This window comes from Panulirus ornatus, chromosome 22 (genome assembly GCF_036320965.1).
Source record: "Panulirus ornatus isolate Po-2019 chromosome 22, ASM3632096v1, whole genome shotgun sequence".
Lineage (NCBI taxonomy): Eukaryota > Metazoa > Arthropoda > Malacostraca > Decapoda > Palinuridae > Panulirus > Panulirus ornatus.
In genome coordinates, this window is record NC_092245.1 from 4799172 (window position 1) to 4823454 (window position 24283).

At 40.3% G+C, this 24283-nt stretch overlaps 1 protein-coding gene across 6 annotated transcripts in view; it reads left to right on the forward strand.

Moving 5' to 3' along the window:
• The window catches only part of LOC139756506 (uncharacterized), a 202044-nt gene that overhangs the window by 97982 nt on the left and 79779 nt on the right, over nucleotides 1–24283 (forward strand). For 2 of the 6 annotated variants that reach the window (XR_011714366.1, XR_011714365.1), the window contains exon 5: nucleotides 4703–4766. The exons of 3 other annotated variants lie outside the window; for them this stretch is intronic. The gene's annotated coding sequence lies outside the window, so the exon portion shown is untranslated. Of the gene's footprint in view, nucleotides 1–4702; nucleotides 4768–24283 lie in introns of those variants that run through there. One more of the 6 variants, XR_011714367.1, reaches the window with a different exon arrangement.

A 24283-nucleotide genomic window follows, 5' to 3' on the forward strand; every position in this document is an offset into this window, starting at 1 on the left:
CAGAAACTGTTATAGGTATGGGAGAAAAAGATTAGAAGAGATAACAGAATTTATGTATCTGGGAGCTATCTTGGGTAAGTTTGGAATTATAGAAGAAGAGATAAGGAAAAGAACAGTACAGGTTGGAAAAGTCATTAAATTCCCTAATAGAACAGAGAAGGGTAGAGGTGTATGGATGGAAGTGAAGAATGGATTAAGGGATTGCAGAGTCCTCTCGACCTTAACATATCCTACTGAAACATGGACGTGGGATAAGTTGCAGAGGTCAGGAATCCAGGCTGTGTAAAAGAGCTTTTTGAGAGGAGCATGTGGTATAACTAGATTGAATGAAGAAAGATAAGGTGTGTGAAAGATTTGGTATGGCAGGGAATGCAAAGGGAATGAATTGTGTTGTGGTAGAGTGGGTGTAATGCATTACTTTGAGGTGGTTTGGGCATATGGAAAGAATGCAAAATGTGAAGTGAAAGGATAGTGTATGATAGTACAATCAATGTAGTTGGTAGGAGAGAAAGAGCACCTGTGACATAGGAAAATAGAGTGGAAGAATTATGGAGAGAGAAAAATGGTGGAAGAATGCATGTAATGGTGAATGCAAGGGAGGCATCTAAGGACAGGGATAGATGGAGACTCTTTTGCCATGGACACCCCCTTGATGGGAGTTCCTTGCACAAGATGAAATATGACAAGGTAGCTGGAGTGGATGGTTTTGTGGTTGTATTTCTTTGGCCATTGTATAAGGGCAAGGAGGACAAAGGTGAGTGTTCATACTACAGAGTTATAAGTTTGCTGCATGTACTGGTAAGTTGTATGGGAGAGTGATGATTGAGAGTGTGAAGGCATGTACAGAGCATCAGAGTAGGAGGAACAGTTTGTTTTGAGAAGGGATAGAAGATGTATAGACCATGCATTTGCTTTAAAGAATGTTTGAGAAATAATTAGAGAAATAGAAGAATTTATGTGGCTTTTATGGATCTGGAAAAGGCATATGATAAGAATTGATAGGGATGCCTTATGGAAGATCATACAAATGCATGGTTTGGAAGGAAAGCTACTTGAAGCAATGAGTAGTTTCTCTCAAGAGTGTAAGGCATGTTTATGAGTAGGAAGTGAAGAGAGTAATTGGTTCAGGTGAAGGTTGGCCTGTGGCAGAGGTGTGTGATATCACTAGGGCTGTTAGATTTAATTATAGAAGGGGTGGTGAGGGAGATAAATGCAAGAGGGTCTTGGAGAGAGGTTTAAGTATGCAGTATGTAGGTAGTGAGGGGATCTATGACTTGAGTCAATTGTTGTTTATTGTTGACATATCACTGATGGAAGGTTTGAGTAAGAAACTGCAGAGGTTGATGACAGATTGGAAGTGTGTGTGTGTGAATGGAGGAAGTTGAGAGTAAATGTAAATAAAAACAAGGTTATTAGGTTTAGCAAGGCAGAGGGAGAGGTTAGTTGGGGTGAGTTTGAATGGAGCAGATTTAGAGGAAGTGAAAGGTTTCACATACCTGGTACCTGGGAGTGGACATGACAGCGAATTGAACCATGGAAGTGGATGCGAGTCATGGATTGGATGCCTAGAAAGAGAGCTCATTATCTGGATGGGCATGGATGTTTTAGAAATGCTGAAGATGCTGTGCTGAAATGGTTTGGACCAATGAAGAGAATGAGTGAGAAGTTAACAAAGAGGATACATGTGTCAGAAGTGGAAGGGAAAGCAAGAATGGGGAGACCAAACTGGAAATAGAAGGACTGAGTGAAAAATATTTTGAGAGGGGTGAGGGCTGGACATCCAGGAGGGTGAAAGGCATGCACTGGATGGAGTGAATTGGAATTATGTGATTCAGTGGTTGATGTACTATCAATGGACAATGTGAAGAAGCTGGAGAAACCATGGAAAGGTTTTAGGGCCTAGTTTTAGATAGGGGGCTGCAATTTTGTTGCATCGCACATTACAGCTAGAGAATGGATGTGAGCGAATACAACCTTTTTTTTTTTTATCTGTTCCCGAGACTTCCTTACAAATGCAGGAAATGATAGACATGTATGAAAAATAAAACCTCTTGTCAGGAGGAAGTTCACATAAATACCTAAGGATAAACCTTGGGTATGGAGGAAGTCATCTTTTCCTTTTAGAAATCTTTTTTCTTATCATCCACATCGAGATCTTTATGCTTTCATTGGCTTGCTCAATAGCCAACCATGGAGAGAAAGGTGAGTTTTGATGACTGAAAAATTATTCCTTTCCTGCCATTGTTTCTTGTGGAATTTTTCTTTATTACTGCCCAGCCTACCTTCCCCTCTCCTTCATAAACTTTTCTGTTTTCTTGCATTAGTCATTGTCAGAATGCTGTCCTTGTCCTGGGAATTGTTAGGTGCAACTATTGGGCAGGTGATTGATTGATGACTTTATCATTAGGTGGTTGTAGCTGATTGAAGGGTGTTTTATAAAGAGCTATTGCCTTGACTACTGGTCTGGAGGTTTGTGAAGAGTGAGAGGCATAAACTTCATTATGAGAAGGGTAGTCCTTGGAGATCAAAGGAAATTTGTATTAGCTTGAAGGACAGTGCCTGGAAAGAAATGTTTTTCTTTCTTCATCACACTTTTTTCTTTCTCATCATATGTTCCAGTTACTTGGTTTTGATGATATTCAGTTACTGATAATATATTGAAAATCTCAGTTTTTGAAATGTGTAAACTCTCCAACTTGGAGCGAGAGTTTCTAGGAAATATTATTTGAAAATATTAAGTTTTCTCATTCTTGTTTTGTTTCTCATGATAGTGCCAGGAACATGATGAACAGGCCTCATTTGCACACACCCATTTTCTCGCTGTCATGTGCATTGCACCAAAACCACAGCTTTCTGTCCACATCCAGATATTACTGACCTCTCCATGGTTTCCCTCTGCTGCTTCATATGCCATGGTTCAGTCCATTGATATCATGTTGCCCCCTATATACCTCATCATTTCAGTTCATTGTACCCTCTGCACACCTTTCACCCTCCTGCCATGCCAACTTGTTGTTGCTGATTGTCATACCGCAGTACAACACGGGCCCTTACCTGTAGGTGGCCCATTCAACTCAAAATATTTTTCACTCCATACATCCATCTGCAGTTTGGTCTCTCCTTCTTTTCCCATGCACCTTTGTCCCATATATCCTTCTTGTTAGCCTCTCCTCCCTCATTCTCTCCATATGTCCTTACCATTTCAAGACACCTTGTTCATCTCTCTCAGCCATGCACTTTTTATTACCACACCTCTCTCTCACTCTTTTATTATTTACTTAATCAAACCACCTTATACCACATACTGTCCTCAAACATTTCATTTACAACAGCTCCACCCTTCTCTGAACATTTTTCTTTACAGCCTATGCTTCACATCCATGCAACAATGTTTGAACCACTTTACCTTCAAACATTCCCATTTTCACCCTCCCAGATAACGAGATATCTTTCCACATATTCTTAAGTGTTTCCAAAACCTCCATCCCCTCACCCACCCTTTGACAATTTGGCCTCTATTGTTCCACTTGTTTCCATGTTCACTCTTTGATATCTAAAATTTTTGATATCTATAATTTTTCCATTCAAGTTCACTCTCAGCTAAGCTGTCTATCTGTGTTGCTAATCCTAATAACTTGCTTTTATTCACATTGATTCTCAGCTTCTTCCTTTCACACACATTTTCAGACTCAGTCACCAGTTCAGCAGTTTCTCACTTGAACCAGCCACCAAGTGCTGTATCACCAGCAAACAACTTTTATCCATTTCATAGGCCCCCATTCCCTCTAATGATCACATACTTGCCCACCCTCTCTCTCCAAGACCCTTGCATTCACCTTTCTCACCACTCCAACCATAAACAAAGTAAACATCCATGGTGACATTGCACACCCCTGCCACAGACCCACCTTTACCTGAAACAAATACCCTCTTCTCTACCTATGCTAAGTGTAATCACGTGGGATAAAGTGAACTGCAGCAATGCTGAGTAAGCAGGATCACATGCTGTGAAGCTGAAACCAAAGAATGGTCTGTGGGGCTTAGTTGTGGATGGTGGGCTCTAGTTTCAGTTTATTAGACATGACAGTTAGAGAGTGGATCTGAACAAATGAGTCTGTTGTTCATCCGTTCTGGGTGCTACCTTGCAAAGGAGAGAAACAGCAAACAAACATGAAAATTAGATAATTTTGTGATCCTGCAAAGGGTATGAAAAGCACTCTGTTAAGATTACATGTTCAGACCATAATGCAAGACATATGCCTGTATTCTGAGAAATCCAAAATCCACATGTTGCCTAGTCTTAAGAAGTACAGATTTTTCATGTTTTTCCTGTATTGAGATTTTACTTTTTCAATTAAAAGGCTCCATCTTTTTTTATAATTTTTTAATCAAAAGGCTCCATCTTTAATGATTTCTGTAAATAATCTTTCCTTTTTTTGACTAATTACATGCACTTTAGGAACATTACTTCATTTTTACTGAACATCCTGAGATCAGTAATTTATCCAAATATTGTCACAATTTTGTTTTTAGTAAAGTATTGTAGGTTTGTTTATTCTTGATAGTGCTTCTTTAAAGACAGCAGGGTAGTCAGGTATGAAAAAGAAAATGAATATGAAAGCATAGAATAAGTGATGTCTTCATTACACATAGTTAAAAGACTAACCAAAGTATGAGGTAAAAACTGTTTGTTTTTTCCCAGGTGAAAGATCTATGGGAGAAGTTTGCACACATGAACCTGCGTGACATGAAACAGCATGTGATAGGTAGTGTGAATATATGCACGTTGTTTATATTCTAGTTTGGTCAGTGTTGGATGAGTCATGACCAGTTTTACTTTCATCTTGTTGAATTACAATTCTAAAAGCCAAGAGAAATGTTCATTCTTTTCAAACTGTGGGAACTATAACAATACACATGTTAACATCTAAAGAAAAGTATGGAGTATTATTTCTTTGAAAACCTTAAGTTTGTTTGAAAAATTAATCTTGCTGTAGAAATGGTGATGCATTACATTTGTGCCATAATGAATCAGTAAGGGAACTTAATATGCATATTATTGTATGGTTGTTTGTGTTGATGAGTTCTTATACCCCATCTTTACTTGTCAGCACTTGTTTGGCTTTATACATATATTAGCTTTTTCTTAACTTTTACAAAAATTTACAGTGGTTGAAAGTATTCTAACAGTGCTTTGGTTGTCTATCTATCTGTCTATATCTTTGATGCCCATTCACTCAAGGAACCATCAGGAGGTTGGTCATAACAGAAGTCTCCACATATCCCTGGCCATACATGACTCCCTCACATATGCCATTCTGTGTGTTCTTCACCCAATTTTCTCTCTACTCTGTTTCCCCATGTCATACCAACCCCTTTCATCATACTATCATATGCTCACCTTGTGAACTTCAACTCTTTCATTTTTTTTTTTTTTACATGTTAAAACTACCTCAAGGTATTACTTATCACCTACCTAACCACTCCACAATTCATTCCCTTTGTATTCTCTGCCTTACCAAATCCCTCATAAACTTCATTTCATCATTCCATCTAGTCATACTTCATGCTCCTCTCAGATAACTCATATCCACAGCCTGGATTCTTGACCTCTGTGTTTCATCCCATGTCCATATTTCAGCTACACAGTTCAAGGTCAGAATACTATGCCCTTTTGATTCTTTCTTCACTTCCATACCTACACCTCTTCCCTTCATTATTCTGTTAAGGGACTCGATGACTCTTCTGCTCTGTACTGCTCTTTCCCTTATCTCTCCTTCCCTATCACCAAACTTACCTAAGATAGCTCCCAAATACTTAAACTGTGTCCCCTCTTTTAGTCTTTCTCCCCTCCAGTCTGTAACACAGTTTAGTGCACTTTCCTCTCACACTGTGTAGGTTTTTGCAAAATGTATATTTTCACTCTCCCTTCAGGCACCATTACTTTACTTTTACTCACATTTATCTTCAATGCTAATGCTTACCCACATCGTAAAACACACTTACAGCCTTCTTCAACTCCTCTTCATTCTTAGCAATCACAGATAGGCTTGTAGCACTATGCCTCACCACCACACCATCTCTGCACCCCTTTACCCTAGTTTTGCTTCCACGTCTCTTATTGCTCCTCCATGTTTATATTAGAGAGCTACTTTGACATCACACAGTCCTGCCTCACACTTTCAATTGAGTCTCCATCCATTCTTGCACATGCATTTGCTTCTCTGTAGAGGGGTTTCACACAATCCAAAAGTTGTCTTCCTACCCAATGTGTCCTTAAAACATCCCAGAAGCATTCCACTCATCTGTTGGACTCACTTTCCAGCAGTCAATTATTCTGTATCTTTTTACATGTCATATGATACAAACACATTCATATGAAAATTAATATTCAAGATACTCATGATTTACTCTGTGCATTCAAACAGAAGTGCATTCAGGAAAGCATATGCCAGACAGCCTCTCCACTGCATTGAACTCTCATCAGTGCATAAATCCTGAAATGCTTTAACTTTGTCTGGAATGTGCTTTTGTGTTCAAGAACTGGCTGAATGTTCTACAGCTTATCACCTTCTTGTATCAGCTGTTTATTGTAAACAGAGAATAATGTGCACAGTTTGAGGAAGGGTATGTGTGAGTGCACTCATAAAAGTATGAAATATATGTTTATATTCTCATTGTTTTAGAAATTTGGTAATTTGTTCTTGTGTACTCTATTTTACTGAATATGGTAAATCAATATCATTTTTTAGTACAGGTTGAGCATCCCTAATCTGAAATCTGAAATGCTCCAAAATCTAAATCTTTTTGAGTGGCAAGATGATGTTACAAGTGGAAAATCCCACACCTGACCTCATTTGCCCATATACAGTAAAGTGTACTGTAACCTTTTAATCAAAACACAGTATCATAGGTGGAAACTGGAAACCTGCAGTTGTTTTTTGTTTTGTTGTTATTGTTTAAGAGCTGGTACAGGTATTCTGATGCTACTGTACTGCTTAGTTACCCTAAACACAATATTTTTTCATTTTATTAATAGTATTTCCTATTTTTTTTACTGTTAAGTACTTATGTGTGAATAAGTGTAAGAAAATAATTGCGTATCAGTCACATATAAATTTAGAGTTGGGAATGAAAGTGATGCCAAACAATCACAGATTGTCCACATGGTCAGCTGAGGTTGTAACTGTTGGTTCAGTGTTACACAAACTTTGTTTCATGCACTAAAGTGTTAAAGATATTGTATAAATTACCTTCACACTATATGTTTAAGGTGTATATGAAACATAAATGGATTTTGTGTCTAGACTTGGGCCCCATCCCCAAGATATCTCATTATGTATAGGCAAATATTCCAAAATCCAAAAAAATTCGAAATCCAAAACATTTCTGATCCCAGGCATTTTGGATAAGGAATACTCAACCTGTAGTTTTTCGTAAAATTTTAAATGTTAGTACTGATATTGTCCATATTGTTTATACTTTGTATATGTGTGGCTCTGAAACACTGCACTGAAGTTGCCCTCTGCCAAGTGTCCTGTCAAGGGTGAGGCACTAAAGCTATGAAGTGACCTTGGATTCCACCCGTTATGTTGGGAAATAAAAGGGACGAACTTTTAAGGGTGATGGCTCTTAATGTGAATGGGATGACTAGTTAAGGTAAAAGGAGGGAGCTTGTGGAAAATTTTTAAAAGTTATATTTTGCATGTGCTGGGTGTATGGAGTGAAAATAGAGATGTTGAATACAAGTTGTGGGAAGGCATAGAAAGAGTGGTTTGGATGGGAAGGAAGAAACACTATCTGGGAAGACAGAAATAATAATGTACAATTGTGCTATCACCGAGAGTATGGATGGGTTTTACAGAGCAAAGATGGAATGGATTAAGAATAGTATGGGTGAAAAGAATGATTGGGAGTGGGAAGTATGCCTTTGAATTTGAAGGCTGTGCAAAGTAAGGATAGAATGAAGTGTTTCTGCAGAAATTTGGATATATAGATGGGTTTGGGAAGAAGCGGAATGTGACATGTATACGAAGGTGGGATGTGATGACTTGGTGAGAGTTGGTTGATGGGGAGTTCCTGGAGCAAGTGAGAATAGAAATTATCTTTTGGAGATATGTGCTGAGAGGGATTTATTTGTTTCAAACACATTTTTTCAGCACAAGATCATTCACAGATATACATGGATAAGAAATGATGGAAGAGAAGAACAAAAGGGTTTCATTGATAATGTGGCAGTGGATGAAAGGCTCATAGAGGTGCTGAATGCTTGAGTTGTGAGAGGATTCTCTAGAGATTCCAACCATTTTGCAGTTTTGTGGAAGTGAGGATCAGGGAGAAGTGGAGTTATGGCATAAGGGACAAAGGAGAGGTAAAAGTGTTATCAAGCGAGATGATGAATTAGAAAGAATGCAAGGAAGAGCATGAAAGACGAGTGACCAGAAGTGATGCAAAGTGCAATAAATTTAGGGTTACACTCATGTGTGAATGAGGTGTTTAAAATGTTTAGAGAAAGACTGTTAAAGGTTGTAGAATAAATAGTTGGATGCAAAGTTGTATGATTTTAGGAATAAAAGTTGAAGTACATGGTGGACCAATAAGGTTAAAAATGCTGTGGAAGAGACAAAAAAGGCTTTTAGTAGATTTCTTGAAAGGAATGTACCTGTAGAAGTTGAGCAAAGGAGGAGGGAAGAATATGAGGTGTGTGAGCAGAATGCTAAGAAACTGATAGAGAAAAGCAGAGTAGATGAAAATTTTGGAAAAATTTGAGTGATATGTGTAAGGGGATCAAGAAATTGCACTGGAAGGAAGTGAAAGAAGAGAGATGGATGTAAGACTGAAAATGTAAATATGAGAAGTAAGGAAGTGGAGTTGCTTTGTCAAAAGGAGGAAGTAAAAGGAAGATGGAAGGAGTATTTTGAAGGACTGATGAATGTGGAAGGTTAGGCAACAGTTGTTACATGCATGGGTATAGAGGATGGGAAGAAAATGATACAAGTGCAAGGGGCTAAAGCAAAAGGAAAGGTAGAAGGATCAATGATTAGGTTGAAAGTAGGAAAGTCACCTGGATTTGATGGGATTACAGCTGAAGGGTTGAAGTATGGAGGAGAAAGTTTGATAGAATGGATGCATTTGATATATGATTTAGCATGTAAGCAGAGGTTGTGCCTTGGGAGTTTGTGAAAGCTATTACTGTTCCAAGATTCAAAAGAAAAGTGCTAAGGATGTATATAGGAATTACAAGGGAATAAGTCTGCTAATCATACCAGGAAAAGTGTGTAAGTGTTGATTGATAGAAAGATGGAAGTGACTGAATGCAGAATAAGTTAGGAGCAAAGGGGATTTGTGGATCAGATATTTGCAATGAGAGTGTCTGATGGAAAATATCCAGCTAAAGGTAAGAAGTTGCATGCAGCTTTTATGGATCTGGAGAAAGCTTATGAAAGAGTCGAGTGGACTGCTTCTGTAGTCATGTTTCTTGAACAGTGTATGGCATACAATATTTTTCTGAGAATATTTAAACAGTTTACAAAATGCTCCATATGACCATCTATAATCCTATTTGTGATTTTTCTTAGTTATATGTAGCTTTTCTATTGTAACCTTTATGAAGAAATACTGCATTGAAGATGTTAGTGGTACAGTTGTTAAAGAACTGAAAGCTTTCAGGCAGAATATTTTGTTCAAGTAATAAGCAAAAGATTTTTAGAAAGCATTATATTATTGGGGATGCACCTGTTCAGGAACCAATTGGTTAACTTATTCATTATTAGGTAGTTAATCAACTACCCTTGACCCTTTGAAAAAATATTGCCTCGGGAAAATAGTAAGTATGAAACAAAATATTTTCTTTATGTTGCCTCCTTACCAGTATTAATTGACATATATAGGGCATTTCCACTCTACACCCTCACCTTATGAATTTTTGGGAAGTCATAACTGTGTAATCCTTGTACTTTTAGGCATATGTTCTGTAACTCTATCTTTGAAATTCAATGTAGTTTACTTCATTTGTTTCCTTCATTCATTTTACTCTTTAACCCATTTGCTTGAACATTTTGTGTTAAATTTTCTTCAATATACCAGTACTATTATCTCATAGGTTTAAGCACAAAGAACTTTATTATCGAATATATCCTTTTGTGTTCACAATTTCCAAAGTGATGTGGGTAAATGAACATCCCCAACCTGTGTGTACAAGTGTATAATCAGATTGCCTAGGTTGAGGCTTTTAATTATCCATCCACTGCTGTTATGCCTCTCCACTCTCAGCGAGTAGTGAGAAAGAGATCAGTGAAGAATAAATGAGTGTTGGAAAAAAAGAGAGCTGAATGAGCTCCGTAAGAGCACCTGCTCACAGGATGGTAAAACATTATATTACCCCCAAAATAGGGTGCGTTTGTGAGAATTCAACCTCTTCTACCTCCTTGATATTTATGGGGTGGCTTATGTTTATTGATATGACCAATTAACCTTGCCAACCCAGTTTATGACGTTATGGTTTTCTGCTGAGATGTTGCCTGCCAGTCTGTAAATTTCCTAACTCACACTGTGCAGACCTAATGACTGTTTCTTTATGCTTACTAGCATTATCTTCACCTTTACTCCAGGCATTTAGGAATATAGAGCTTTATTTTTCATTTGTTTCTTGAGATGAACCAAGAGTACTTAGTCTGTATTTTGAGACAACACAGACACCAGTCACCACAGTATGGTGGCAACCTTAGGCCTTTGCTGTAGATGGTCAAACTACCAGCAGAACTTTTGTGTATATGTGTGCGTTTAATTACCTATTTGTACTGTACAGTGTGGGAGTTTTACACTTGTTGGGCACACCCCCAAGAACATTCTATGCTACATTTATGTATGTTGTCTGTATTAACTATGTTCTCTGTTATTCTATTCCATTCTTCCACCACTCTTATACTATACATGTTTTATTGATGTTTCATGCTTAATTTCATGTTGTCGTCTGGTTGCTCTCTCTCTACATCTCTCGAAGAACTGTTCAGTGTCCACATCATGGATTGCTGCCTCCACAACCATATCTTCAAGTCATTTTATTCCAATCTTTCACCAGTGTGTAGTACTTTACATTCATTTTAAGAAGTAGCTTGCTTCATTTCATGTTATGTCCTATGGTTGCTCTATCCCAGTGTTATTCACTGATTTTTTAAAGGGAGCCACTTTGATAAAATGTGTTCTCTAAGTGAGCCGCACCTACCGCAAATTAGCATAATTTCACTAAAGTAAATGATAATGGGCTGCTTGTCAATATAATAATTAATCAGTATGATAATTAATGAAAATAGGACATGGATGATTTTTGCAGGGAAATAATGCAAATGACTGGGAGATGTATAAAAGAAAGAGGGCGGATGTCAAGAGAAAGGTGCAAGAGGGGAAAAAGAGGGCAAATGAGAGTTGGGGTGAGAGAGGATCATTAAATTTTAGGGAGAATAAAAAGATGTTTTGGAAGGAGGTAAATAAAGTGCGTAAGACAAGAGAACAAATGGGAACATCAGTGAAGGGGGCTAATGGGAGGTAATAACAAGTAATGGTGATGTGAGAAGGAGATGGAGTGAGTATTTTGAAGGTTTGTTGAATGTGTTAGATGATAGAGTGGCAGATGTAGGGTGTTTTGGCGAGATGGTGTGCGAAGTGAGAGAGTTGGGGAGAATGATTTGATAATCAGAGAAGATTTAGTAAAAGCTTTGCGGAAGATGAAAGCCGGCAATGCGGCAGGTTTGGATGGTATTGCAGTGGAATTTATTAGAAAAGGGGTGACTGTGTTGTTGACTGGTTGGTAAGGATATTTAATGTATGTATGACTCTTGGTGAGGTACCTTAGGATTGGTGGAATGCATGCATAAAGCCATTGTACAAAAGCAAAGGGGATAAAGGTGAGTGCTCAAATTACAGAGGTATAAGTTTGTTGAGTATTCCTGGGAAATTATATGGGAGGGTATTGATTGAGAGAGTGAAAGCATGTACAGAGCATCAGCTTGGGAAGAGCAGTGTGGTTTCAGAAGTGGTAGAGGATGTGTGGATCAGGTGTTTGCTTTGAAGGATGTATGTGAGAAATACTTAGAAAAGCAAATGGATTTGTATGTAGCATTTATGGATCTGGAAAAGGCATATGATAGAGTTGATAGAGATGCTCTGTGGAAGGTATAAAGAATATATGGTGTGGGAGGCAAGTTGCTAGAAGCAGTGAAAAGTTTTTATAAAGGATGTAAGGCATGTGTACGAGTAGAAAGAGAGGAAAGTGATTGGTTCTGAGTGAATGTCGGTTTGCTGCAGGGATGCGTGATGTCTCCATGGTTGTTTAATTGTTTATGGGTGGTGTTGTTAGGAAGGTGAATTCAAGAGTTTTGGAGAGAGGGTCAAGTGTGCAGTCTGTTGTGGATGAGAGGGCTTGGGAAGTGAGTCAGTCATTGTTCGCTGATAATACAGCGCTGGTGGCTGATTCGGGTGAGAAACTGCAGAAGCTGGTGACTGAGTTTGGTAAAGTGTGTGAAAGAAGAAAGTTGAGTAAATGTGAATAAGAGCAAGGTTATTAGGTACACTAGGGTTGACGGACAAGTCAATTGGGAGGTAAGTTTGAATGGAGAAAAACTGGAGGAAGTGATGTGCTTTAGATATCTGGGAGTGGATGGAACCATTTAAGCGAAAATGAGTCACAGGATGGGGGCAAAAGTTCTGGGAGTGTTGAGAAATGTGTGGAAGGCAAGAACATTATCTCGAAAAGCAAAAATGGGTATGTTTGAAGAAATAGTGGTTCCAACAATGTTATATGGTTGCGAGACATGGGCTATAGATAGAGTTGTGCGAAGGAGGGTGGATGTGTTGGAAATGAGATGTTTGAGGACAATATGTGGTGTGAGGTGGTTTGATCAAGTAAGTAATGAAAGGGTAAGATAGATGTGTGGTAATAAAAAGAATGTGGTTGAGAGAGCAGAAGAGGGTGTTTTGAAGTGGTTTGGTCACATGGAGAGAATGAGTGAGGAAAGATTGACAAAGAGGATGTATGTGTCAGAGGTGGAGGGAACGAGAAGTGGGAGACCAAATTGGAGGTGAAAGGATGGCGTGAAAAAGATTTTGAGTGATCGGGGCCTGAACATGCAGGAGGGTGAAAGGCGTGCAAGGAATAGAGTGAATTCGAGCGATGTGGTATACCGGGGTCGACGTGCTGTCAGTAGATTGAACCAGGGCATGTGAAGCATCTGGGATAAACCATGGAAAGTTTTGTGGGGCCTGGATGTGGAAAGGGAGCTGTGGTTTTGGTGCATTATACATGACAGCTAGAGACTGAGTGTGAACGAATATGGCCTTTGTTGTCATTTCATGTGTGGTGGGGTGGCGATGGAAATGAATGAAGGCAGCAAGTATGAATTATGTACATATGTATATATGTATGTCTGTGTATATGTATATATGTATACATTGAAATGTATGGGTATATATATGTGCATGTGTGGATGTGTTTGTATATGCATATGTATGTGGGTGGATTGGGCCATTCTTTCATCTGTTTCCTTGTGCTACCTCACTAATGCGGGAGACAGTGAAAAGTATAATAAAAAAATTAATAGGACATGGTAGTAATGCTATATAGTATATGATATATTGTTATTAGGAACTAATTGAAGACCAACCCTACCCACTCCAAGGTGGGTACCCGGTACATACCTGTAATCCCCAGGCTGCTATTTTTTGGCCATAAATGGCTTTCTAAAGATTGAAAATCCAGTCTTACGAAATAGTTGGGCATGTTACAAATAGTAAACAAATACATGGACTTCACATTTTACTGATGCATGCAGGCGAGGAAGGAGGGGATGTGTTTGTGGGTGGGATGGCGGTACTGGCAGCATGGGGTGGGGGCACAAGCGGTGGGAGGCCTGGTCTGCGGGATTACCACCAGAGAGCCACACACACATCCGTCTTACACTCTTCATGATTTGTCATTATGTGCTGGCGAGATTTTTACAAACCGGATGCCCTTTCCTGATGTACCCTCTCCATTTATTCAGGCTTGGGACTGGCCTAAAAACACTCTTTAACTACCTCTGCATCTGTAAAGGCCTTTTATGATTAGTCAAGATTCATGCAATTTTAAATGATGCCTCTGTCACATTTTCAGCAGCAGAGGTCAATCTGTGAATTTGTTTTTGCTTTCCCAATATCTTTGCAGTAAGTTGCTCAACCTTATTCTTCCTCAAGTTACTCCCAGGTGGGTAGATCTTATTGAAGTTGGGATGTATGGTTCTGAAATGATGTTCTAAATTTCCATGTTTGAAACCAGAGCACAACACCTGACAAATCAAACAACAGGAATATGTACCTCGAGGCATGAAGAGAAATTCCTCTGTCAACATTTCTTGAAATTTTCTATGTGGGTCTGGGATGACTGCTTATCAGTAGTATGCTTTTTCTTGACCACAGATCTATCCATTGTAACAAACATTACTTGACTGTACTTTGGTTTCAAGTCAAACTATCCCACCACAGCTAGCTTTCACAAACAGCAACAGTTTTAGTCATTACTTTCATTTATGTTACCTTGTCTCAAATATCTGTTGCCTATGTTCAAACAAACAATAGTATTTCTCGCACACATTCTTCAAAGTGGACACCTGATCCACACATCCTTTCCCACTTCTGAAACCACACTGGTCTTCCCCAATCTGATGCTCTGTACATGCCTTTACCCTCTCGATCAATACCCTCCCATATAATTTCTCAGGAATACTCAATACTTTATCCCCCTTGCCTTTGTACAGTAGCACTATGCGTCCATTCTGCCAGTCCTCAGGCACCTCACCATGATCCATACATACATTGAATATCCTTACCAACCAATCAATAACACAGTCACCCCCTTTTTTGATTAACTCCACTGCAATACCATCCAAACCCGCCACCTTGCCAGCTTTCATCTTCTGCAAAGCTCTTACTACCTCTTCTCTGTTCACCAAACCATTCTCCCTGACCCTCTCACTTTGCACACCACCTCGACCAAAACACCCTATATCTATTGTTGTTATTAATTATCTATCTCTGTCATTATTATTAATTTTCTGAGAGCTGCAAATTGAGTGGTTGCAAGCCATGCAATGAATACCATTGCTCTATCCCAACATCTCTCAAAGAACTGTTCTTTGTTTATATCACTGATCTGTTTTAAGAATTTAAAGATAGAAATCAAATTGCATCTTACTTTTCTCTCTTCCAAGGTGGGCAAAGTTAAAGCCCCAAGCCTTTTCTTGTAACTCAGCTTTCTTAATTCTGGTACCATCATTGTTGCCATCCTTTGAACCTTCTCTCTTAACTTTTTTTGCTTTTTTTGCTTCTCCCTCCCCTATCCCCAGGGATAGGGGAAAAAGAATACTTCCCACGCATTCCTCACTTGTCGACTAAAGGGGACGGGAGCAAGGGGCCAGAAACCCTCCCCTCCTTGTATTTTAACTTTCTAAAAGGGGAAATAGAAGGAGTCACACGGGGAGTACTCATCCTCCTCGAAGGCTCAGATTGGGGTGTCTAAATGCGTGTGGATGTAACCAAGATGAGAAAAAAGGAGAGATAGGTAGTATGTTTGAGGAAAGGAACCTGGATGTTTTGGCTCTGAGTGAAACGAAGCTCAAGGGTAAAGGGGAAGAGTGGTTTGGGAATGGCTTGGATGTAAAGTCAAGGGTTAGTGAGAGGACAAGAGCAAGGGAAGGAGTAGCACTACTCCTGAAACAGGAGTTATGGGAGTATGTGATAGAGTGTAAGAAAGTAAATTCTAGATAGATATGGGTAAAACTGAAAGTTGATGGAGAGAGATGGGTGATTATTGGTGCATATGCACTGGGCATGAGAAGAAAGATCATGAGAGGCAAGTGTTTTGGGAGCAGCTGAATGAGTGTGTTAGTGGTTTTGATGCACAAGACCGGGTTATAGTGATGGGTGATTTGAATGCAAAGGTGAGTAATGTGGCAGTTGAGGGAATAATTGGTATACATGGGATGTTCAGTGTTGTAAATGGAAATGGTGAAGAGCTTGTAGATTTATGTGCCTGAAAAAGGACTGGTGATTGGGAATACCTGGTTTAAAAAGTGAGGTATACATAAGTATACGTATGTAAGTAAGAGAGATGGCCAGAGAGTGTTATTGGATTACGTGTTAATTGATAGGCGTGCGAAAGAGAGACTTTTGGATGTTAATGTGCTGAGAGGTGCAACTGGAGGGATGTCTGATCATTATCATTTGGAGGCAAAGGTGAAGATTTGTGGGGGTTTTCAGAAAAGAAGAGAGAATGTTGGGCTGAAGAGAGTGGTGAGAGTAAGTGAGCTTGGGAAGGAGACTTGTGTTAGGAAGTACCAGGAGAGACTGAGTACAGAATGGAAAAAGGTGAGAACAAAGGAGGTAAGGGGAGTGGGGGAGGAATGGGATGTATTTAGGGAAGCAGTGATGGCTTGCGCAGAAGATGCTTGTGGCATGAGAAGTGTGGGAGGTGGGTTGATTAGAAAGGGTAGTGAGTGTTGGGATGAAGAAGTAAGATTATTAGTGAAAGAGAAGAGAGAGGCACATGGACAATTTTTACAGGGAAATAATGCAAATGACTGGGAGATGTATAAAAGAAAGAGGCAGGAGGTCAAGAGAAAGAGGCAGGAGGTCAAGAGAAAGGTGCAAGAGGTGAAAAAGAGGGCAGATGAGAGTTGGGGTGAGCGAGTATCATTAAATTTTAGGGAGAATAAAAAGATGTTTTCGAAGGAGGTAAATAAAGTGCGTAAGACAAGGGAGCAAATGGGAACTTCAGTGAAGGGGGCTAATGGGGAGGTGATAACAAGTAGTAGTGATGTGAGAAGGAGATGGAGTGAGTATTTTGAAGGTTTGTTGAATGTGTTTGATGATAGAGTGGCAGATATAGGGTGTTTTAGTCGAGGTGGTGTGCAAAGTGAGAGGGTTAGGGAAAATGATTTGGTAAATAGAGAAGAGGTAGTAAAAGCTTTACGGAAGATGAAAGCCAGCAAGGCAGCAGGTTTGGATGGTATTGCAGTGGAATTTATTAAAAAAGGGGTGACTGTATTGTTGACTGGTTAGTAAGGTTATTTAATGTATGTATGATTCATGGTGAGGTGCCTGAGGATTGGCGGAATGCTTGCGTAGTGCCATTGTACAAAGGCAAAGGGGATAAAAGTGAGTGCTCAAATTACAGAGGTATAAGTCTGTTGAGTATTCCTTGGAAATCATATGGGAGGGTATTGATTGAGAGGGTAAAGGCATGTACAGAGCATCAGATTGGGGAAGAGCAGTGTGGTTTCAGAAGTGGTAGAGGATGTGTGGATCAGGTGTTTGCTTTGAAGAATGTATGTGAGAAATACTTAGAAAAGCAAATGGATTTGTATGTAGCATTTATGGATCTGGAGAAGGCATATGATAGAGTTGATAGAGATGCTCTGTGGAAGGTATTAAGAATATATGTTGTGGGAGGCAAGTTGTTAGAAGCAGTGAAAAGTTTTTATCGAGGATGTAAGGCATGTGTACGTGTAGGAAGAGAGGAAAGTGATTGGTTCTCGGTGAATGTAGGTTTGCGGCAGGGGTGTGTGATGTCTCCTTGGGTGTTTAATTTGTTTATGGATGGGGTTGCTAGGGAAGTGAATGCAAGAGTTTTGGAAAGAAGGGCAAGTATGCATTCTGTTGTGGATGAGAGAGCTTGGGAAGTGAGTCAGTTGTTGTTCGCTGATGATACAGCGCTGGTGGCTGATTCATGTGAGAAACTGCAGAAGCTGGTGACTGAGTTTGGTAAAGTGTGTGAAAGAAGAAAGTTAAGAGTAAATGTGAATAAGAGCAAGGTTATCAGGTAGAATAGGGTTGAGGGTCAAGTAAATTGGGAGGTAAGTTTGAATGGAGAAAAACTGGAGGAAGTGAAGTGTTTTAGATATCTGGGAGTGGATCTGGCAGCGGATGGAACCATGGAAATGGAAGTGAATCATAGGGTGGGGAAGGGGGCAAAAATTCTGGGAGCCTTGAAGAATGTTTGGAAGTCGAGAACATTATCTCGGAAAGCAAAAATGGGTATGTTTGAAGGAATAGTGGTTCCAACAGTGTTGTATGGTTGCGAGGCATGGGCTATGGATAGAGTTGTGCGCAGGAGGGTGGATGTGCTGGAAATGAGATGTTTGAGGACAATATGTGGTGTGAGGTGGTTTGATCGAGTAAGTAATGTAAGGGTAAGAGAGATGTGTGGTAATAAAAAGAGTGTGGTTGAGAGAGCAGAAGAGGGTGTTTAGAAATGGTTTGGTTACATGGAGAGAATGAGTGAGGAAAGATTGACCAAGAATATATATGTGTCAGAGGTGGAGGGAACGAGGAGAAGTGGGAGACCAAATTGGAGGTGGAAAGATGTAGTGAAAAAGATTTTGAGTGATCGGGGCCTGAACATGCAGGAGGGTGAAAGGCGTGCAAGGAATAGAGTGAATTGGAACGATTTGGTATACCGGGGTCGTTGTGCTGTCAATGGATTGAACCAGGGCATGTGAAGCGTCTGGGGTAAACCATGGAAAGTTGTTTGGGGCCTGGATGTGGAAAGGGAGCTATGGTTTCGGTGCATTATTACATGAAAGCTAGAGACTGAGTGTGAATGAATGGGGCCTTTGTTGTCCTTTCCTAGCGGTCCCTCGCACACATGAGGGGGGGAGGGGGTTGTTATTCCATGTGTGGCGGGATGGCGATTGGAATAAATAAAGGCAGACAGTATGAATTATGTACATGTGTATATATGTATATGTCTGTGTGTGTATATATATGTGTACATTAAGATGTATAGGTATGTATATTTGCGTGTGTGGACGTGTATGTATATACATGTGTATGTGGGTGGGTTGGGCCATTCTTTCGTCTGTTTCCTTGCGCTACCTCGCTAACACGGGAGACAGCGACAAAGCAAAATATATAATTTTTTTTTTTTTTTTTTTTTTTTTTTTTGCTTTGTCGCTGTCTCCCGCGTTTGCGAGGTAGCGCAAGGAAACAGACGAAAGAAATGGCCCAACCTACCCCCATACACATGTATATACATACATCCACACACGCAAATATACATACCTACACAGCTTTCCATGGTTTACCCCAGACGCTTCACATGCCCTGATTCAATCCACTGACAGCATGTCAACCCCGGTATACCACATCACTCCAATTCACTCTATTCCTTGCCCTCCTTTCACCCTCCTGCATGTTCAGGCCCCGATCACACAAAATCTTTTTCACTCCATCTTTCCACCTCCAATTTTGTCTCCCACTTCTCCTCGTTCCCTCCATCTCCGACACATATATCCTCTTGGTCAATCTTTCCTCACTCATTCTCTCCATGTGCCCAAACCATTTCAAAACACCCTCTTCTGCTCTCTAAACCACGCTCTTTTTATTTCCACACATCTCTCTTACCATTACGTTACTTACTCGATCAAACCACCTCACACCACACATTGTCCTCAAACATCTCATTTCCAGCACATCCATCCTCCTGCGCACAACTCTATCCATAGTCCACGCCTCGCAACCATACAACATTGTTGGAACCACTATTCCTTCAAACATACCCATTTTTGCTTTCTGAGATAATGTTCTCGACTTCCACACATTCTTCAAGGCTCCCACAATTTTCGCCCCCTCCCTCACCCTATGATCCACTTCCGCTTCCATGGTTGCATCCACTGCCAGATCCACTCCCAGATATCTAAGACACTTTACTTCCTCCAGTTTTTCTCCATTCAAACTTACCTCCCAATTGACTTGACCCTCAACCCTACTGTACCTAATAACCTTGCTCTTATTCACATTTACTCTTAACTTTCTTCTTTCACACACTTTACCAAACTCAGTCATCAGCTTCTGCAGTTTCTCACATGAATCAGCCACCAGCGCTGTATCATTAGCGAACAACAACTGACTCGCTTCCCAAGCTCTCTCATCCCCAACAGACTTCATACTTGCCCCTCTTTCCAAAACTCTTGCATTCACCTCCCTAACAACCCCATTCATAAACAAATTAAACAACCATGGAGACATCACACACCCCTGCCGCAAACCTACATTCACTGAGAACCAATCACTTTCCTCTCTTCCTACACGTACACATGCCTTACATCCTCGATAAAAACTTTTCACTGCTTCTAACAACTTGCCTCCCACACCATATATTCTTAATACCTTCCACAGAGCATCTCTATCAACTCTATCATATGCCTTCTCCAGATCCATAAATGCTACATACAAATCCATTTGCTTTTCTAAGTATTTCTCACATACATTCTTCAAAGCAAACACCTGATCCACACATCCTCTACCACTTCTGAAACCACACTGCTCTTCCCCAATCTGATGCTCTGTACATGCCTTTACCCTCTCAATCAATACCCTCCCATATAATTTACCAGGAATACTCAACAAACTTATACCTCTGTAATTTGAGCATGCACTCTTATCCCCTTTGCCTTTGTACAATGGCACTATGCACGCATTCCGCCAATCCTCAGGCACCTCACCATGAATCATACATACATTAAATAACCTTACCAACCAGTCAATAATACAGTCACCCCCTTTTTTGATAAATTCCACTGCAATACCATCCAAACCTGCTGCCTTGCCGGCTTTCATCTTCCACAAAGCTTTTACTACCTCTTCTCTGTTTACCAAATCATTTTCCCTAACCCTCTCACTTTGCACACCACCTCGACCAAAACACCCTATGTCTGCCACTCTATCCTCAAACACATTCAACAAACCTTCAAAATAGTCACTCCATCTCCTTCTCACATCACCACTACTTGTTATCACCTCCCCATTAGTGCACTTCATTGAAGTTCCCATTTGCTCCCTTGTCTTACGCACTTGAATGTTGGGGTGAAGAGGATGGTGAGAGTAAGTGAGCTTGGGAAGGAGACTTGTGTGAGGAAGTACCAGGAGAGACTGAGTACAGAATGGAAAAAGGTGAGAACAATGGAAGTAAGGGGAGTGGGGGAGGAATGGGATGTATTTAGGGAATCAGTGATGGATTGCACAAAAGATGCTTGTGGCATGAGAAGAGTGGGAGGTGGGTTGATTAGAAAGGGTAGTGAGTGGTGGGATGAAGAAGTAAGATTATTAGTGAAAGAGAAGAGAGAGGCATATGGACGATTTTTGCAGGGAAAAATGCAATTGAGTGGGAGATATATAAAAGAAAGAGACAGGAGGTCAAGAGAAAGGTGCAAGAGGTGAAAAAGAGGGCAGATGAGAGTTGGGGTGAGAGAGTATCATTAAATTTTAGGGAGAATAAAAAGATGTTCTGGAAGGAGGTAAATATATAAATATAATAATATATATACAAATGATGACAAAACTTGTCAAGCATATGATAGTTTTGGGCTCTGTAGGGTATGAACTGCTTGCTAAATTATTGTTGATCCATATCTTTCAAAGCTCTTCTAGTGAACAGTTTGTCTCCTTAACTATTCTCATAATGTGGGATTCTAGTGACTGTTCATGGTTGATGTCAACTCCCAGGTTTTTATCACATTCAAACCCAGTAGTTGTATGAAGAGTTCCAAACAATGATCACTGTTTCTTTCTATACTTGGAGGATCTGTAGCTCATGAAGCTTAATATGTACAATTAATAGGAGGAGTAGAATATGAAATGGTTTGGTCACATGGAGAGAGAGAGTTGGGAAAGATTGAGAAAGAGGATATGTGTTAGAGGTAGAGGGAACGAGAAGTGGGAGACCAAATTGGAGGTGGAAGAATGGAATGAAAAAGATTTTGAGCGATCAGGGCCTGAACATACAGGAGGGTGAAAAGTGTGCAAGGAATAGAGTGAATTGGAATGATGTGGTATACCGGGGTCAGCGTGCTGTCAATGGATTGAACAAGGGCATGTGAAGCATCTTGGGTAAACCATGGAAAGTTTTGTGGGGCCTGGATGTGGAAAGGGAGCTGTAGTTTCGGTGCATTACACATGACAGCTAGAAACTGAGTGTGAACGAATGTGGCCTGTTTTGTCTTTTTCTAGTGGGAGGGAGGAGGTGCAATTTCATGTGTGGCGGGGTGGCTACGGGAATGGATGAAAGCAGCAAGTAGGAATATGTGCATGTTTATATATGTATATGTCTGTGCATGTATATGTATGTATACATTGAAATGTATAGGTATGTATATGTGCATGTGTGGGTGTTTATGTACATACATGTGTATGTGGGTGTGTTTGGGCCATTCTTTTGTCTGTTTCCTTGTGCTACCTCTAACACGGGAGAAGAGGATTAAGTATTATAAATATTTTATATTTTTATTTTGCTTTGTCGCCGTCTCCCGCGTTTGCGAGGTAGCGCAAGGAAACAGACAAAAGAAATTGCCCAACCCACCCCCATACACAATGTATACACACACACACATCCACACACGCAAATATACATACCTATACATCTCAATGTATAGGTATGTTGGGGTGAAGAGGGTGGTGAGAGTAAGTGAGCTTGAGAAGGAGATCTGTGTGAGGAAGTACCAGGAGAGACTGAGTACAGAATGGAAAAAGGTGAGAACAATGGAAGTAAGGGGAGTGGGGGAGGAATGGGATGTATTTAGGGAATCAGTGATGGATTGCGCAAAAGATGCTTGTGGCATGAGAAGAGTGGGAGGTGGGTTGATTAGAAAGGGTAGTGAGTGGTGGGATGAAGAAGTAAGAGTATTAGTGAAAGAGAAGAGAGAGGCATTTGGACGATTTTTGCAGGGAAAAGATGCAATTGAGTGGGAGATGTATAAAAGAAAGAGACAGGAGGTCAAGAGAAAGGTGCAAGAGGTGAAAAAAAGGGCAAATGAGAGTTGGGGTGAGAGAGTATCATTAAATTTTAGGGAGAATAAAAAGATGTTCTGGAAGGAGGTAAATAAAGTGCGTAAGACAAGGGAGCAAATGGGAACTTCAGTGAAGGGCGCAAATGGGGAGGTGATAACAAGTAGTGGTGATGTGAGAAGGAGATGGAGTGAGTATTTTGAAGGTTTGTTGAATGTGTTTGATGATAGAGTGGCAGATATAGGGTGTTTTGGTCGAGGTGGTGTGCAAAGTGAGAGGGTTAGGGAAAATGATTTGGTAAACAGAGAAGAGGTAGTGAAAGCTTTGCGGAAGATGAAAGCCGGCAAGGCAGCAGGTTTGGATGGTATTGCAGTGGAATTTATTAAAAAAGGGGGTGACTGTATTGTTGAGTGGTTGGTAAGGTTATTTAATGTATGTATGACTCATGGTGAGGTGCCTGAGGATTGGCGGAATGCGTGCATAGTGCCATTGTACAAAGGCAAAGGGGATAAGAGTGAGTGCTCAAATTACAGAGGTATAAGTTTGTTGAGTATTCCTGGTAAATTATATGGGAGGGTATTGATTGAGAGGGTGAAGGCATGTACAGAGCATCAGATTGGGGAAGAGCAGTGTGGTTTCAGAAGTGGTAGAGGATGTGTGGATCAGGTGTTTGCTTTGAAGAATGTATGTGAGAAATACTTAGAAAAGCAAATGGATTTGTATGTAGCATTTATGGATCTGGAGAAGGCATATGATAGAGTTGATAGAGATGCTCTGTGGAAGGTATTAAGAATATATGGTGTGGGAGGAAAGTTGTTAGAAGCAGTGAAAAGTTTTTATCGAGGATGTAAGGCATGTGTACGTGTAGGAAGAGAGGAAAGTGATTGGTTCTCAGTGAATGTAGGTTTGCGGCAGGGGTGTGTGATGTCTCCATGGTTGTTTGATTTGTTTATGGATGGGGTTGTTAGGGAGGTAAATGCAAGAGTTTTGGAAAGAGGGGCAAGTATGAAGTCTGTTGGGGATGAGAGAGCTTGGGAAGTGAGTCAGTTGTTGTTCGCTGATGATACAGCGCTGGTGGCTGATTCATGTGAGAAACTGCAGAAGCTGGTGACTGAGTTTAGAAAAGTGTGTGGAAGGAGAAAGTTAAGAGTAAATGTGAATAAGAGCAAGGTTATTAGGTACAGTAGGGTTGAGGGTCAAGTCAATTGGGAGGTGAGTTTGAATGGAGAAAAACTGGAGGAAGTGAAGTGTTTTAGATATCTGGGAGTGGATCTGGCAGCGGATGGAACCATGGAAGCGGAAGTGGATCATAGGGTGGGGGAGGGGACGAAAATCCTGGGGGCCTTGAAGAATGTGTGGAAGTCGAGAACATTATCTCGGAAAGCAAAAATGGGTATGTTTGAAGGAATAGTGGTTCCAACAATGTTGTATGGTTGCGAGGCGTGGGCTATGGATAGAGTTGTGCGCAGGAGGA